This window comes from Arvicanthis niloticus, chromosome 28 (genome assembly GCF_011762505.2).
Source record: "Arvicanthis niloticus isolate mArvNil1 chromosome 28, mArvNil1.pat.X, whole genome shotgun sequence".
Taxonomy (NCBI): domain Eukaryota; kingdom Metazoa; phylum Chordata; class Mammalia; order Rodentia; family Muridae; genus Arvicanthis; species Arvicanthis niloticus.
Genome location: NC_133436.1, coordinates 16,722,393 through 16,737,898, shown reverse-complemented (window position 1 = coordinate 16,737,898; position 15,506 = coordinate 16,722,393). Strand labels below are relative to the sequence as shown.

General features: G+C 44.3%; 1 pseudogene; it reads right to left on the bottom strand.

The window, feature by feature from the left end:
* Window positions 1-10,898: 10,898 nt before the first annotated feature.
* Window positions 10,899-12,407, bottom strand: LOC143440126 (cardiolipin synthase (CMP-forming) pseudogene; annotated as a pseudogene).
* Between the last annotated feature and the right edge of the window lie 3,099 nt (window positions 12,408-15,506).

Here is a 15,506-nt window from a genome sequence, read left to right as displayed (position 1 = left end):
AGAACCTATATCTCTGGGAAGTCACCTGGCTTCTTTAAACAAAATCAAAATAAACATATTTTGAGACTTTTGTGATATCTGTATTTACATCACTCCATCCTCCTTCTGGCCCCTCCAACAGCTCTTACTTTTTCTGCCACTCGATCACATACATATTCAGGACCCCATTTTATTTGTTTGTTTGATTGATTGATTGATTGTTTTTTAATTTATTATGGCATATTTTATTTATTTACATTTCAGATGTTATCTCCTTTCCCCAATCCCCGCCCCAGAAACCCCCTATCCCATTCCCACCTCCTCCTGATTCTATGAGGTTGTGCCCCTACCCATCCATCCTCCTTCCCTCAAATTTCCCCACACTGGGGCATCCAGCCTTCATCAAACCAAGGACCTCCTCTCCCACCTATCCCAGACAAGGCCATCCTCCCCTGCATATACAGCTGGAGCGATGGGTCCCTCCCTATGTGCTCCCAGGCTGGTGGTTTGGACCCTGGGGGGCTCTGGTTGGTGGTTATTGTCACTCTCCCCATGGGGCCACAAGGCCTTTCAGCTCCTTCACTCTTCTCTCTCACTGCTCCATTGGGGACCCTGTGATCAGTTCAATAGTTAGCTATGAGTATCTGCCTCTGTGTAAATCAGGCTCTGGCAGAGCCTCTCAGGAGACAGCTATGTCAGGTTTCTGTCAGCATGCACTTCCTGGCATCTACAACAGCATCTGCATTTGGTGACTGCACATGGGATGGATACCCAGGTGGGGCAGTCTCCAGATGGTCCCTCCTTCAATCTCTGCTCCACACTTTGTCTCTGTATTTGCTCTCTTGAGTATTGTGTTACTCTTTCTAAGAAGGACCAAAGCACCCACACTTTGGTCTTCCTTCTTGAGCCTCGTGTGGTCTGTGAGTTGTATCTTGAGTATTGCAAACTCTTGTGCTATAATACCCAATTATCAGTGAGTGCATACCATGTGTGGTTTTGTTTGTTTGTTTGGTTGGTTGGTTTTTGTTTTTGACTGGGTTACCTCATTCAGGATGATATTTTCTAGCTCCATCCATTTACCTAAGAATTTCATGAATTCACTGTTTTTAATAGCTGAGTAATACTCCATTGTGTAAGTGTACCACATTTTCTGTATCTATTCCTCTGTTGAAGGACATCTGGGCTCTTTCCAGCTTCTAGCTATTATAAATAAGGCTGCTATGAACATAGTGGAGCATGTGTCCTTGTTATATGTTGGAGCATCTTTTGGGTATATGCCCAGGAGTGGTATAGCTGGGTCCTCAGGTAATAAATACTATGTCTAATTTTCTGAGGACCCACCAGGCTGATTTCCAGAGTGGTTGTACCAGCTTGCAATTCCACCAACAATGGAGGAGTGTTCCACTTTCTCCACATCTCTGCCTTTTAGCTACATTTCTTTTTTTTCTTTCTTTCTTTTTCTTCCTTCTTTCAGTTTTTGTTTTTTGGACCTGATGTTTTCTTCTGTCTGTCCAGGAACTTGCTATGTAATCCTGGCTGGCCTTGAACTCTCAGTGATCCACCTGCCTCCTCTTCCCAAGTGCTGGGATCAAAGGTGCTGAGACACCATCCTTGGCCAGAGAGCTACACTTGCCTGTGCACACAAGGATAAGTATCTGAAATATAGTTAGAATCTGTATTGCTATGGCAACACAGCAGTTTCAGGTTCTCCCCCAGGGTCTATGACCTCTACAGAGCATCTGTCCCCTTAATGAGAGAGAGCTTGGGTAGAAGTGAGCTCTTACTTTAACCAGCATGTATTCTGGGAAGAGGAGGGAGGACATCCCAGGGACGCATCCTCAGTACTTCTAAGAGAAGCTGCCTTGTGGGGAAGACCCTGACTCATTCCATCAAAGGGAAACCTAGTAAAGGAAAGCCAGAGAAGCCACGAGGCTTTACCCAAATCTCGACAACCCTAAACATCTCAGAATCCCATGGGTTGTTTTGGGCTCAGTCCTCTCAAGAAGTGCTTCGGCAGTGATGGAACCTTCAGAAGGCCATGATGTGTACAGAAACCTTAAAGATACAAAAGGAGTAAGTTAATGTATATAACTTATTTTTAAAGTCTGTAAAAATCAAAACTATGCACTTTGCTTGGTTCTCCATATGTAGAGAATGTTCTGATAGGGTGTAGTGTGTGGTCAGACCTGGAAATGTTGGGTGACAAAACTTTATATGGGAAGTCCATTCAGAATTATAATTAAGAGGAAGACAATATTAACCATGGTCTATGCAGTGTGCTTTCTCTCCTGGGGACAGTGGGATGGAGAGGGTTGCTTACCAAAACAATGGGTGGTTCTTAATGTATCTGAGAATGCTCAGGCATGGCCATTTTTTTTAACTAGTTCCCAAAATTTATTTTTGGCTGCTATGGTTAAAGAACCTCAATTTGAAAATGTAATTTTAGAGACCCCTTAAAATAAAACAAGAAAATCTCCACTGAACTTAGAGCGAGGCAGTCAGGGATAAAAGACACAGTGGCAGAAACAAGAGAGACATAGCCTGAAACAGGGAGTGGCAAATTTAATTTCCTTAGAGAAGGATGTCTAACAGTAGTGATAGAACAAATATTATACACAAAATTAACTGTTGAATTTTGTTTTGTTTGAGATTCAAGTCTGGTTATTTATGTGTTACTCCTCAGGACTTACTTTAGACTGGACTCAGAAATAGAAGCTCTCAATGAGGACAGTGTACATCTCAGCAGTTTTCTTTGGCTTCCTTCATCTCCTTGACCAAAATGGACATTGCACTGCCTCTTTATATTGCTTAGGGCATTGTTTCTTTATTATTTGGGTTGCATAGCATGTTGAATCTTGGGTGTTTTGATCCTAGGCTTCTGACATTCTTTGCTAAGGGCTTCCTGACAGCACATTGGAGGAAACCATTTTTGAGAGATTAAAATCTTGCAGGTTCTACCACCTTTTCTGGACACTGACCACTGAGGCAGAGCAGTATCTGTGAGTCCAGGACTATCCTTCTTTTCCTTATTTTTTCCTTTACACTAACTGAGTTAAGCCCACTCACACTGGCATCTACAATGCATCCATGTGCACAGACTTGGGCCTCCAATCCCCAGTTCTCCCTGGTCTACATCAAGAATGCCCTTATTTAACAGCAGATTCATCCTGTGCTTGGTAAAAATTCCCAGCCAATGGAAAATCCTTGTTTGCCATTACCACAACTGATTGCAATACAAAACCCCCCCAGTCCTCATCCAGAGTCTTTGAGGCTACTTCTGTGCCCAGGAGCTTCTCCTAGAAAGTCCAAAGCTTGTGTTCATCTTCTACCTCAGTGACTTTCTGACTTGGGAAGGTGATTGCCAGCTTCATCTTGACACAGCCTGCCACCTAGGAGGCATTCTGAGAAGACAGTGAAATGAGCACTTTTAAGAGAAGCTGGTGACAACTGGTTGAGGAAGTGCTCACAGCAGCTTCTTAGATTGGCAGGGTGGGGCAAGTGCTGGGAACCAAGACTCCTTTCTGCCTGAGAGCAAGTGTCAGTTAAGTAAACAGCCTGAGTTAAGGAATACTTTATTGCCCTTCTGCCTGGGAGCAAATGTCAGTTAAGCCAATAAATGTTTTAATTGCCTTCCTGCTTGTGAGAAAATATTTAGAGAAGTAATTTGAACTAGGAATTCTTGTGGGCTTAGAGAACTTTGCAATTACAGGGTGACCCTGGACCCTGACTGTCAGATGACCCTCCTGCCTGCTTGCCTTTATAACTGCAGCCTGAACAATAAAGTTTAAGCACTCGATCAGATCAGACATTTAGACCTGTGCTTCTTCTTAGTGTCTCTTGTCCTTTCATTCTTTCGCCCCCTTCCCTAAGGTCTTGTTGAATCCCTGGGGGCTTTGGGTTGGGGTGGAGGGTGGGGTTGATTGAATGTTGCTTCTACAGGGATGTCCCATAAGCATAGGACGTCTTCTTTGGGGAGAAGAAAGACATTCAGGGTTGTGATCACCATAGAGTTACCCGCCTGCGAAATTGTTCCGGTGAAGGTAAGAAGAAGCAAAGCAATTATAGGACAAGTGTTGAGCAAACGTGATTTGTTCTTAAGGGTCTCAAAGAGTCCCTCATGGCACGAGGATTAAGGGTTTAAAAAAAGGATCTTAAAAGAGTTTTTGAATTCATTGGTGGTGCTTGTCCATGGTTTTCCCAAGAGGGAACTATTGATGACAAAATGCCATACTTCCTAAGGAGGAGATGAAAAGTTAGACCTTGAAAATGAGAGAGGGCTAAACCAGTTGTCCACTCTCAGGTGGGTTAGCAAAAAATAAAATAAAATAAAATAAAATAAAATAAAATAAAATAAAATAGGAAAAGCCTATTTCAGAGCCCTCCTGGGAGCGGGAGAGAATTGGGAGGTTTCTCTCTGGCTCCTACCGGAGAGATTCTTAGTTGTGCTTTATCTATTGTCTGTCCTTGGCGCGCCAAATATGTACATCTGTGTCATTGTCTGTCTTTGTTTCATTTGAATTAATTTTGTTCTATGTTTTCATGTTCAAAAAAAAAAAAAAAAAGGTTAAAACTTCTGGTTTGATTTAGCTTAAAACTTGCTTAAAAGAAAATCTCAATTTACACAACAGAAGCTGATAGATAAGTTACCCAGCTCTGAGGCTGGAAGTAAGGCACAGCGGGAGGAGCCCTGGCAGGAGTGGTTATTTGCATAAGCTGCCCTTGGAGTGGCCAAGAGCTTTTTGGCTTCCCTAGTAAAGGAACTGATAGTTTTTTTTTTCCTAGAAAAATTTCTGTGTTCATTGGTTTATTGGTTTCATCAAATGACAAGGTGCTTTTCTCTTGAAATTACACCTAGAAAAAGTAAGAAAAATTTTGTTTTGATAAAATATATAAAATGTGCATCTACTTCATTTTTGTTTCTGACTGCTTTGAAAAGTATTAACATGTTCTACGTGTCTTGGTTATACATTATTAGCCTATAAGTTATTGGGTATGATTAAAAATTTGCAACTTTTGATTAACAAAAAGCTAAATTAAAACTGATAACTAAGGGTTGGAGTCATTCAGAAACCAGATATATAAAGGATAAGATTTAAAATGTCTTCTTAATGAGATATTAAAAGCTGCACTATAATACATTCATATATAAGAACTGGAACCCAACCTTTATAAAGGTAATGTTTTAGTTGCAACTGCTTTAACAGGAGAAACAACTAAAAATGTAATTAGTTTTTGCCTACATTATCTTTCTCTGTTTGGTGTTCCATATCAGATTAAGATAAATGGAACTGGCTATTGCAGTCAGACATTTGAGATGTTTTGTTGACAATCTAATATTACCCATATTACCGGAATTCCTTATAATCCTCAAGGACAAGGTATTGTGAAACGGATATTATAAAACTTTAAAATAATATCTTCATAACTCTCTGAGTGTGAGAAGAGTAGCTACTGGTGCTTTTGTCCTGGTTTTACAAGGAACACTGAAAATTTGACTTTTGAAAAACAAAAGAGGGGGAATTACACCCAGAAGAGTTCCCCTAGAAATATTCTTCATCATGTCTTGTTTGTTATCAATTTTCTAAATCTGGTTGCTCACGGCAAATCTGCTGCTGATCACCTCTGGCACCCTGAGACCAATAAAAACTATGCCACAGTTATGTGGAAGGACTTTCTTACCTTTAAATGGAACTACCCAGACCCAATTCTCATATGGGGCTGAGGATTGATATATCTGTTTGATACTGAAGAAGGCACACGGCTGCCAGAAAAATTAGTGAAACAAATAGATACTTCCACAAAGCCAGACCCAATTATAGATAAGATAAATAACAATTAACATCCAGGGAAGAGAGATCTCCCTGAGAATTCCTTTCTTTTTTTCTTTTTCTTTTTTTTTTTTCCAGATAAAAATGAGCCACCAGTGGCGTTTGGGGGTTTTTATCCTCATGCCAGCCTCAGGAATTGCACTACTCAGAATTTCCAGGGGCCATTGACAAGGACATCAAACAGCTAGAGATTGACATAACTAATCTGGAAAAATCCCTTGTTTTGCTGCCTGAAGTGGTCCCCCCAAAATGCAGAGGGCTGGATCCGCTTTTCCTTCATCAAGGGACTATTTGCTGACCTCAAGGAGGAATGCTGTTTTTATACTGACCACACTGTGGTGGTTAGAGATAATATAGCCAAGATCAGAGAGAGATTAAAATGGCAAAAGAAACAGTGAGAACAAGAAGAAGGGTGGCTTAAAAACTGCTTTTCTGTTTCCCCTTGGCCTACCACCCTTCTTCCTTCCATCCTGGGCCCTGTGCTCAGTCCCTTTCTCCTTTTGGCTTTCAGCCCTTGGGCCTTTAACAGACTCACTGGCTTTATAAAACAACAAATTGACTCCTTGGTATCTAAACCTCTACAAGTATATTATCACAGACTTGATCTGGCTGATAGAGGCTTGGCTGAGACTTGCACTGACATAGCTCCTTTAGGAGCTGCATAGAATTCAGATCTATGCGCACCACTGGTTCTCATGGCACAAACACAGTGTGGTTACCTGCAAGGGGTGTGTGACGAGGTACCATAGGGGGAGGACCCAAATTGTCTGCATCTGAGTCCCCTGTGAAGCAAACATGATTGCATAGAGGTTGATGTTAATTTCTTGTGTCTCTAAGTGGCTGACTAGGACCCTCAATATCCTATGAAGCCCATGAGACATTTAACCCTCTCCTCCCCCCAAAAGGCACCGTTTCTAATGATAATGGGAGGATCAGGTCAATCTTCCCCCAATTGGTTAAAGCCTACTCATTTATCAATGAGATTTCCAAATGTCTGCTTTCTCAGACCAGTCTCTTTAAAAAATGTTAGAAGGGAGGCACCAAGGGGAGATAAGGATGGTGAACTGAATGCTGGTTCAGTATATGAAGTAGAAGGTGAAGCTCTGTGTAGTGACTTCTGCCTGTTATCTCAGCTCTTAGAAGGCTAGGAAAGAGGACTGGAGCATGCTGGAAGCCAACCTGCCTATAAAGTGAAAAAAAAAAGAGAGAGAAGAAGTTTAAGTAAAGAAATGAAGAGGGAGGATTGGAGAGATGGTTCATCGATTAAGAGCACTGACTGCTCTTGCAGAGGTCCTGAGTTCAATTCCCAACAACCACATGGTGGCTCACAGTCATCTGTAATGTGGTCCATTGTCCTCTTCTGGTGTGTCTGACAGCTATAGTGTACTCATATAAATAAAATAAATAAATCTTAAGAAATGAAGAGGGAATCGGGAGGGTGTGGCTCCTTGTCCTTGGGGGCTTCTTCTATGATAGGCAGGTAAAGTATATTTGGAAGGTCCAGGAAACTTGAAGGAAAGATGGACAACTCAGAGCATCCTGGGAAGACAGTTTGGAGCAGGACAGGCCTGGGAATGCAGGTGAAGATTTCCTCTGTAGCTGTAGTATCTGGCCTCAGAAACTGTGGTCATGCTTCCTGCAGCTGTTTGTGGGCCTCTGGAGATTCAAGTAAGCCATCTTCAGCTCCTATAGAGGGAAGAAAGGACTTGGGCACACCAGTAAGCTCTGGAGAAGCCAGAGTTTTACAACCTGGTAATCCTGTTCTGTCTCATTAGACAGGCTTAGCCTACATCTTCCAAGAATTCATGTTTTACCAATTCCAGATCTTTCCCCCTAAGTCTTGAGCATTGTTTTTAGGCCATAAAGCACATTGTTATCAGTGATGTCACTTGTATTTACAACAGCCTGTAATTTCTCTTGTGATCTTAGGACCAGGACAATCTTGACACACACAGACATTATGTTTATCTCAGACAAGATCCTAAGACCCTAAATCTTGGGCACTATCTTTTGAGTCAACAGTACCTATTCTTGTAAATGAAGCAACGTGTGCTACGTAAAGAATCTCAATGTACATCTTAAATTCTTGTACCCTTGGGACTGAATTCATTGTTCTCTGAATACTTTTTTTTTTTCAAAATTGTTCTGTGCTTAAATATGGTTAAAGTAACATTACCTGAGCCATACCCTAGAAGTCCTGGTCCAGCACTGGTTACAGTAAATTTGGGCTGAGACAAGTTTTATTCTTATTATACCCTTTTCATTTTCCCCCTGCCTGCAGTAAGCCCGCAGGAGAACAACCAAACCCTGACAAACTCTTGACTCACACTATTCTGCTGTAATCTTTCCCCTGCAAAACCTCAGCTATTGGGAAACAGTCTGAAAAAGGGGGTTGCAGTGAGGTAGAGAGCAAACTGCAGGCTTCAACTATAAAGTTATCAAGAAAGAGCCATTGGCGGGAGTGCAGATTGGGGTGAGGTAGGGGAAGGGGGATTCTTTTGTGGCAGGTGAGAAGAGTCAGGGATCATCAACTCAGCTAGAGAACACTCAGGCCCTGATTGCTGGCACTTTGTTTCTTCAAGCCCTGTTGTTGAATCCCCAAAATTCATGGCTGGCCTTGAGCCCAGTGGAACCAGGCTGTGACCCCAGGCACTTGTTTCCTCTATCATCCTCCAGTGATTTCTTCCCTTACAGCTTTTGTGGTTACATCAGCTTTGAGGAGAGAATCCAGAAGGCTCTGGTTCACTCTCAGGGGAAGGCCATGGGTCCTGGGCAGAAGCTGAGAAGCCTGGGCTTTATGGCTCTGTGGTCCCCAGGCCTCCCACTCCTTGGGGTTCCTTGCCCCCATTCATTGTCTGCACCCTCAGAGACCCTCAGCAGCTGAAGCAGGGCAGAAAATCCAGGAATAAAATCTGTGATTTGGGCCTTGTGTAGCTAGCAGTCACTTCTCTAGAGCAGAGAGGAAGAATCAGTGACTAAGTTTGAGGAAATTTTCAATATCCTCCCAGGCCCTGTCCTAAGTCACCAACCTTGGCTGGCCTCACCTGCCACTCCAACTGGCCCTTTCCCTCCACCCTTCTTCCTGTCCTACCCCTACTGCCTCGAGCCCCATCTACATCTTTGCCTTCCTTTAGCCCTAGTTCAGAGCCCTCTGCCCCTTTGCTGTCAACCCTCAACCAAGATTTTCCATCCCTTGATTACCTGAGGTCTCCTCAGGTATGAGCACAGATTGTCCACTGATGGGGAAAGGCATTCTGTGGATGAGAAAGTGGGGAAGGCTAGATGGGCAGGGAAGAGAGCTGAGCAGGCTGATGACTGAAGAGTCACATGGGTATTGAAGCTGAGCCTGGTGGCACACACCTGTAATCCCAGCATTTGCTAGACCAAGAGAGAGAAGGGATTGCTTCCGATTCTATAGCATGAGTGGTAGTGTGAAGCTTTGCCTTAAAACAAAACATTGAAACAAAAAGAGGAAATGATAAAAAGAGGGTGTGTGGGTAGGTGGGGAGTAAAAGTGAGAAAGTGGGTAGCATATCCAGTCTGGTGACTGGTTTAGGCTCCCTGCAGACCCCAGTGGTCCTGAGGGTATCACCAGATGCTCCTTTCTGTCCCCTGTGCTTTTCATCCACGTAGCTCCTCCCATGCCCTCCCAGCCATAACTTTTTCATGACTTCCTTCTTCAAACCACTGAAGGCTGGATGGCGTGGAGCCAGGGAGAGCCAAGGTGCCTAGTCCTTGAAGGAAAGACAGAGAAGCCCAGCATCTTCCTGGTAGCTCAGGTGTGAGCTTCCTGACTTAAACCAGGTCCATGTTTTGTAACCCAACTCACTCCATGTAGACCCTGAGAACTTACCATCTGACAGCGTGGCCCCCAGATAGCTCAGCAGAATTAAAAGGCTCAGATTCAGGGAATGATTGCTCTTGCTGGTTGCTCCCTTTGCCATGGTCCTTCCTGAGCCCCTGCTGCCTTTGGTGTGACTGGAGCTGCAGAGAGAATGGGGAATTCCACAGTAACACTCCCACACCCCCACCCCCAGCACACAGAGGACACAGCTCAGAGAATCCAGAAGAAAAGCCAGGCTGTGAATTCAGGACTTTCCTTGCTCCTGCCAAGCAGGTTCCTAGTCCACCTTTTCCTATTGGTCTCAGGGAATCCCTCCAGGGCCCTGATGCTCTGATCATCCCTCCCAGGGACCAAGGTCCATGTCACTCCAGGGTGCCTGGAGGTGATGACAAAAACTAAATAGTGAGGACACTTTTTCAGGGCTTGTACACCCTGGAGTCCCTTCATCTCACTCACCAGCAGCTGGGCCTTCAGAGTCCCTTGGGAACAGAGTAAAGCAACAGAGAATAAAGTTGGTACCTTCACCTTGATCTGCTGTGGCCTGCAACCAGGGTTAGAGAAATTTATACTAGGCCAGTCTCCACCCAATATGGTGCCATGCCTAAGCACACAGTTCATTACCAATTTCATCTTTTCTTTCTTTTGGCACCTCTCTCAAGCATGGAGGGAGGAAGGCTGAGGTCCCCAGCAGCAATGGCACAGTTGCATATTCATGTTGAGCTTTGCATTATGCATTCTGAAACTGTCTGACTTCCACTTACATGCAGGGTGACACTTGCACTCTTGTGTCTTCAGTAAACAGTGAACGGTGGAACCTGCGCTCTAAGGGCTTGTTTAGCACTGGCTCCCTGACTTGTGCCCTCAATGGCTTCATGGTGCCACAAAAATAGGATTCTGTGGCTGAAGTGTCATCCCAAAAGGATGGAAGTTTTCTTTTTTTTTCCAGTTCTTTTATTTTTCATTATGTTAACAAAAGAAGATTCCCCAAAGTTTTTTTAAAAAAAAAAAAACTTTGAAAAATAGAAAGTTTCATACTATTTACATGACATATGAGTACAGGTTCTAGTACCATACAAACATCCCATGAGAAACAGTGAGAAGGCATGATATCATTCTCTGCCTTTTAGATGCAAAGCCCAATACACGTGTTCTCCCTTTTGACTCCTGTGTCATCTGTTATCCTGATACATAAACTATTTGGTACCTGAGAGGATGGAAGACTAACAGTGAACTTCAATGCCTTCTAGTTTGTTTGTTTTGTTTTTTTTTTTCAAAATGTGCTGCATTTTAAAGCTCTGTATACCTTTACACTACCCACAACTAAGTTTACTCTCATTTTTCAAATGGTCAAGTATTAATCACATGAACTGTTAATGTGTTTATAGATTTTAAATTGAGGCATAAAAATGTATAATCATGCTGTGTATGGTATGTATCCAACCTCAGGAAATTCCCTCCAGCTTTTCTTTGTTTCCATGTTACCAACTGTGTTTTTAAAAAAAACATTTAAAAAAAAAGAATAACTAGAATAATTCATCTCACAAATTAATCAAAAAACCTAAGATTAAAAATTCTACATTATAGTTTTATTTGTATTTAAAAATACACTGGAAATTCTGTATAGGCCCATGATCGAGCTTATTTTCGACGCACATTTCTTTGGTTTTGAAGACATGGTTTGTCTGACAAGACCTTTTGCAAGCTGAACACCAAGATCGGGAAAGTCCTGTAGCTTTCGCCGGCGCTGCTGCAGATGACTCAAGTCACTTCCTCGCTGCTGGATCTGGGTGCCTCTCATTTGCCCTTTATCACCTGAACCGTTTTCCGACCATAGTGATAATAACTGTAAGCTGACGCGGCTGTAGTGAATGCTGTACAACACCATAGCATCTGAAGGTAAATGCTGTCAGCATAATTGAAAACTGGAGCTGCCAAAGAAGCTTCCACCAAAATTAACTGTACTGCTGTATTTACCTTGCTGATGAATGTTGGTTTTAACCTAGCAGTAGCATAGCAAGGATTGAAGTACTTAGCTAGTGTTCGCGGTGTTGGCAGAGTTCGGTATCTGACATAAAACACAGCAGCGATCAACATTACATCTCTTAAAATTATCGTGTAAGTGAGTGGGACTGGAATAAGATCTGCCTAGGTCAAGCTAATATATAAGATGCTGATAAGAACTTTCTCAGCAAGTGGATCAAGAGCACTTCCCAAAGCTGATTTTTGATTGGCCCAGTTTCGAGCAATAAATCCATCCAACAAATCTGTTAGCCCGGCTAAAGCAAAAACACCTAGTGCAACATTAAAGTCTTCTTCGAGAAGCAGGTAGCCCAACACCGGGGCCAGGCCAATTCTCGTCATTGACAACAAATTTGGGAGTGTTCATGGATTTTCATACGAGCTGGCAGCGCTCGCCGGAACCCACCGGGCGCTGGGGCCCTGCGCGGCTCCACCTCCTCCGGCGGCGGACTCCGGGGCTGCCTTCCCCCCGCGCCGGAGCAGTGGGTCGGCGGGCTGGCACCCGGCAGCCGCAAGGCGAACGCAGCCGGAAGCAGCCGCCAGCGCTCGGCCAGGGTGGCCAGGGCCACGCGAAGGGGCCCCCACGCGCCGCGCACCACGCGCCAAGCCAGCATGGCCTTGTGGCCTCCACGGAATCCAAGAGTCGAGAACTCAGAAGCCTCTGGCACCGGCCGCCAGCTTCTCTATAGAAATCGAGCGGTGCCAAGGCCGTACGGATAGCTCCATACTAATTTCTACACTCTCGGAAGTTTTCTTGTAGCTATTCATATGCCTCGCAGAAGTGTAATGCCTCCTGGAAATTGTGCCTCCCTGGCTGGTCCCAGGTAGTAGAACAGGCTAGCCTTAAGGTCTTAGAGACAGGCATGCCCCTGCCTAAGGGGAGGAATAAGTATGTACCACATCCAGTAGTATTTGCTTTGCTTTATTTTTTCTTTTTCTTATTGGATATTTTATTTACATTTCAGATGTGTTCACCTTTCCCCATATCCTCCCACCCAGGAACCCCCTATTCCATCCTCCCTCCTCCTGCTTCTATGAGGATGTGCCCCCACCCAGGTGCCCACCACCACCCTCGAATTTCCCCACACTGGGGCATCCAGTCTTCACTGGACTAAGGACCCCCCCTCTCCCACCTATGCCTGACAAGGCCATCCTCCCCTACATGTAGAACTGGAGTCATGGGTCCCTCTCTATGTGCTCCCAGGCTGGTGGTTTAGACACTGGGAGCTCTGGTTGGTTGGTATTGTTCTCCCCATGGGGCCACAAACCCTTTCAGCTCCTTCAGTCTTCTCTCTCACTCCTCCATTGGGAACACCATGATCAGTTCAATGGTTAGCTGTGAACATCCACCTATGTATATGTCAGGCTCTGGCAGACCTCTAAGGAGTGACTTTTGGATTAAGACTGAAATAGGAAGCTGTCCTTCTTAAAAACTAGTTTTCTGTGCAACACGCCTCATCTTCTAGTTAAACATTAACCTTCTGCAGTCTAGAGCAGAGGGTCTCAGCCTGTAGGTCATGGCCCCATTTGAGTGGTTTGCATATCAGATATTAAATTCTATTCTAACAGTAGAAAAAAAACCCAGTTATGAAGTAGCAATGGAATAACTTTATGGTTGGGGGGTCACCACAACATGAGGATCTGTATTTCAGGGTCACAGCATTAGGAAGGCAGAGAACCACTGCTCTAGAGGAGTGTGTGCTGTGTGTAGTGTGTTTACAGACTCAAGAAGCAGGACTTGATTTGGATTCTCAGATTTGAATGTCTGAAGCTCCCATGTGTCTGGAGCTCCCAGGTTACTCTGGAGAACCCCACATGACTTCTGAGTGATATGAGAGATGATTGAAATTGATACTTTATAAACACAGCCCTGCCCTACTTCCTGCCCTTTTCATTGGTCGCAGACAGAAGTGTTAAGCTCTGAAGTGGTTTTTGCTGAGAAACACCTTCTAAAGAAACAGAAGACATCTTAAAGCATTAGCAAAATTTTTGCCTGCTGCCACTTCGAGCCCTGAAGTAAGATCTCAGTGTATTACAGACAAGGTAGGGGCTGGAAATCAGCTGACCTGGGTCCTCTGCAAAGTTGCCTCTTTAGCCTTGCTTCAAGCATTGCCTTCTCTGTGGGACAAAGCCCTCTGCCTTCATGGAAATGTCATTTGCTGCTTTTAACTGCTTACCTCTGACTGCAGCACTCCCTTCAGAGGATAGGGGAGGATCCTCACACTCAGGAAATGAGTAAACTTCCTGGGTCTAAGAAAGGGGAACTTAGAAGTTTGAGATGACCCTCCAAGGCTACAGACTGAGCATGCTCTGGCCAACCCAGCTTCAGAGAAAATTCCAAACCTGTCCCTGCGGTTTCGGCTGTGCTGTTTCCGGAGTCACATGTTGAGGTGGGCTCTGCAGTGACATAACTGTTGGTAAGTCACTCCATCTCCTATAAGTAACCTCTAACCCCACACCTGTGAGCAACCCCAAAGAAAACTCAGTGGATCCCCAAGTTAGATGTTTGTGCAGCTGGTATTTTGGGCTGTCAAAAGTTCTATTTCTGGTGGTGGTGGTGGTGTGTGTGTGTGTGTGTGTGTGTGTGTCAAAACTGTTATGCAACCCTATTTTTCAAAAGACAAAATTGGTTTGTATGATCACACGTCTTAGTTTTACTCCCAGCAGACAGAGTGGAAGAGTATGAGAGATGTTGTCTGCACAGCTCTGACATCCGGTGTGTGGATGCTGGCATTTTAAAAGATGCTCTGTGAATGGAGGGAAGAATGGGCATTAGAAAACCAACCAAGAATCTGGCCAGTAGTCTGTGTGGAGAGGAGGTGCAGAACTCAGGAGGGAATCAGAACTGGCAGTCTCAGGTCCTGCTTAAAGAACGGCACTAAGAGGCCCATGCATTGAAAACCAAACTGTCAGGAAGTAGCACTACTTAGAAGATAAGGAGGTGTGTCCTTGTTGGAGTAGGCGTGATCTAGTTGAGGAAGTGTATCACTGAGTGTGGGCTCAGGTCAGTGTCTTTTTCTGTGCCCATGGATTCTGATGTAGAACTCACAGCTACTTCTCCAACACCATGTCTGCTGCATGCTGCCATATAGTCCCTGCTATACTTACAATGGACTAAACCTCTTACATTATAAGCTAGGCCCAATTCCTTTCCTTTGTAAGGTTGCCATGGTTTTGTAGTCTCTACACAGCAACAGAACCTTACTATGACAGCTTACAAATCTGCTGTTCTTGGAGGATAACATCCCCCTTTTGTGTCTCAGGGTGCTCAGCTGGGATTTTCCAATCCTTCCCTTTTCTTACACTTAGCTCTTCATCATGTCTTTAGGAATCTAACTTCACCAGAAAGTCTTGAGAAGAGGTCTCTAGTGAGAACCATGAATATAATAAACCCGAACACAGGGTCCAAGGTTGCCCTATGCCTAGCTCCCCATCAGCACTTGAGTTACTTCACCAGCTTGACTCCTGCAGTAGAGATAGCTTGCTTCTAGGTTCTGGTTGGCTCCGTCCACTAGTGCTGACACTCTAGGTAGTCATCCCATAGCACTGGCATCTCCAGAATGCTGGAGTCTTCTGCTCCAAGCACACGTTCACCAGGAGCCTGTCCAGGGCTCTCTTCATGGACTCCAACACTGCCACACAGTGTCCAACCTCCACTGCTCTACATGACCCCTTCACATCTTCAAAACGAGTACCACCAGGCTGGCTCTTACACTCTTCTAGTTTGATGGTCACCACAAGGTCCAACCTTGGCCATGCCTGGAACACAACTTCTGTATACTAATTCTCAGAAAATGCTTTCCAGATGATCTCACCTCAATGGTGCTCCTCTCTTC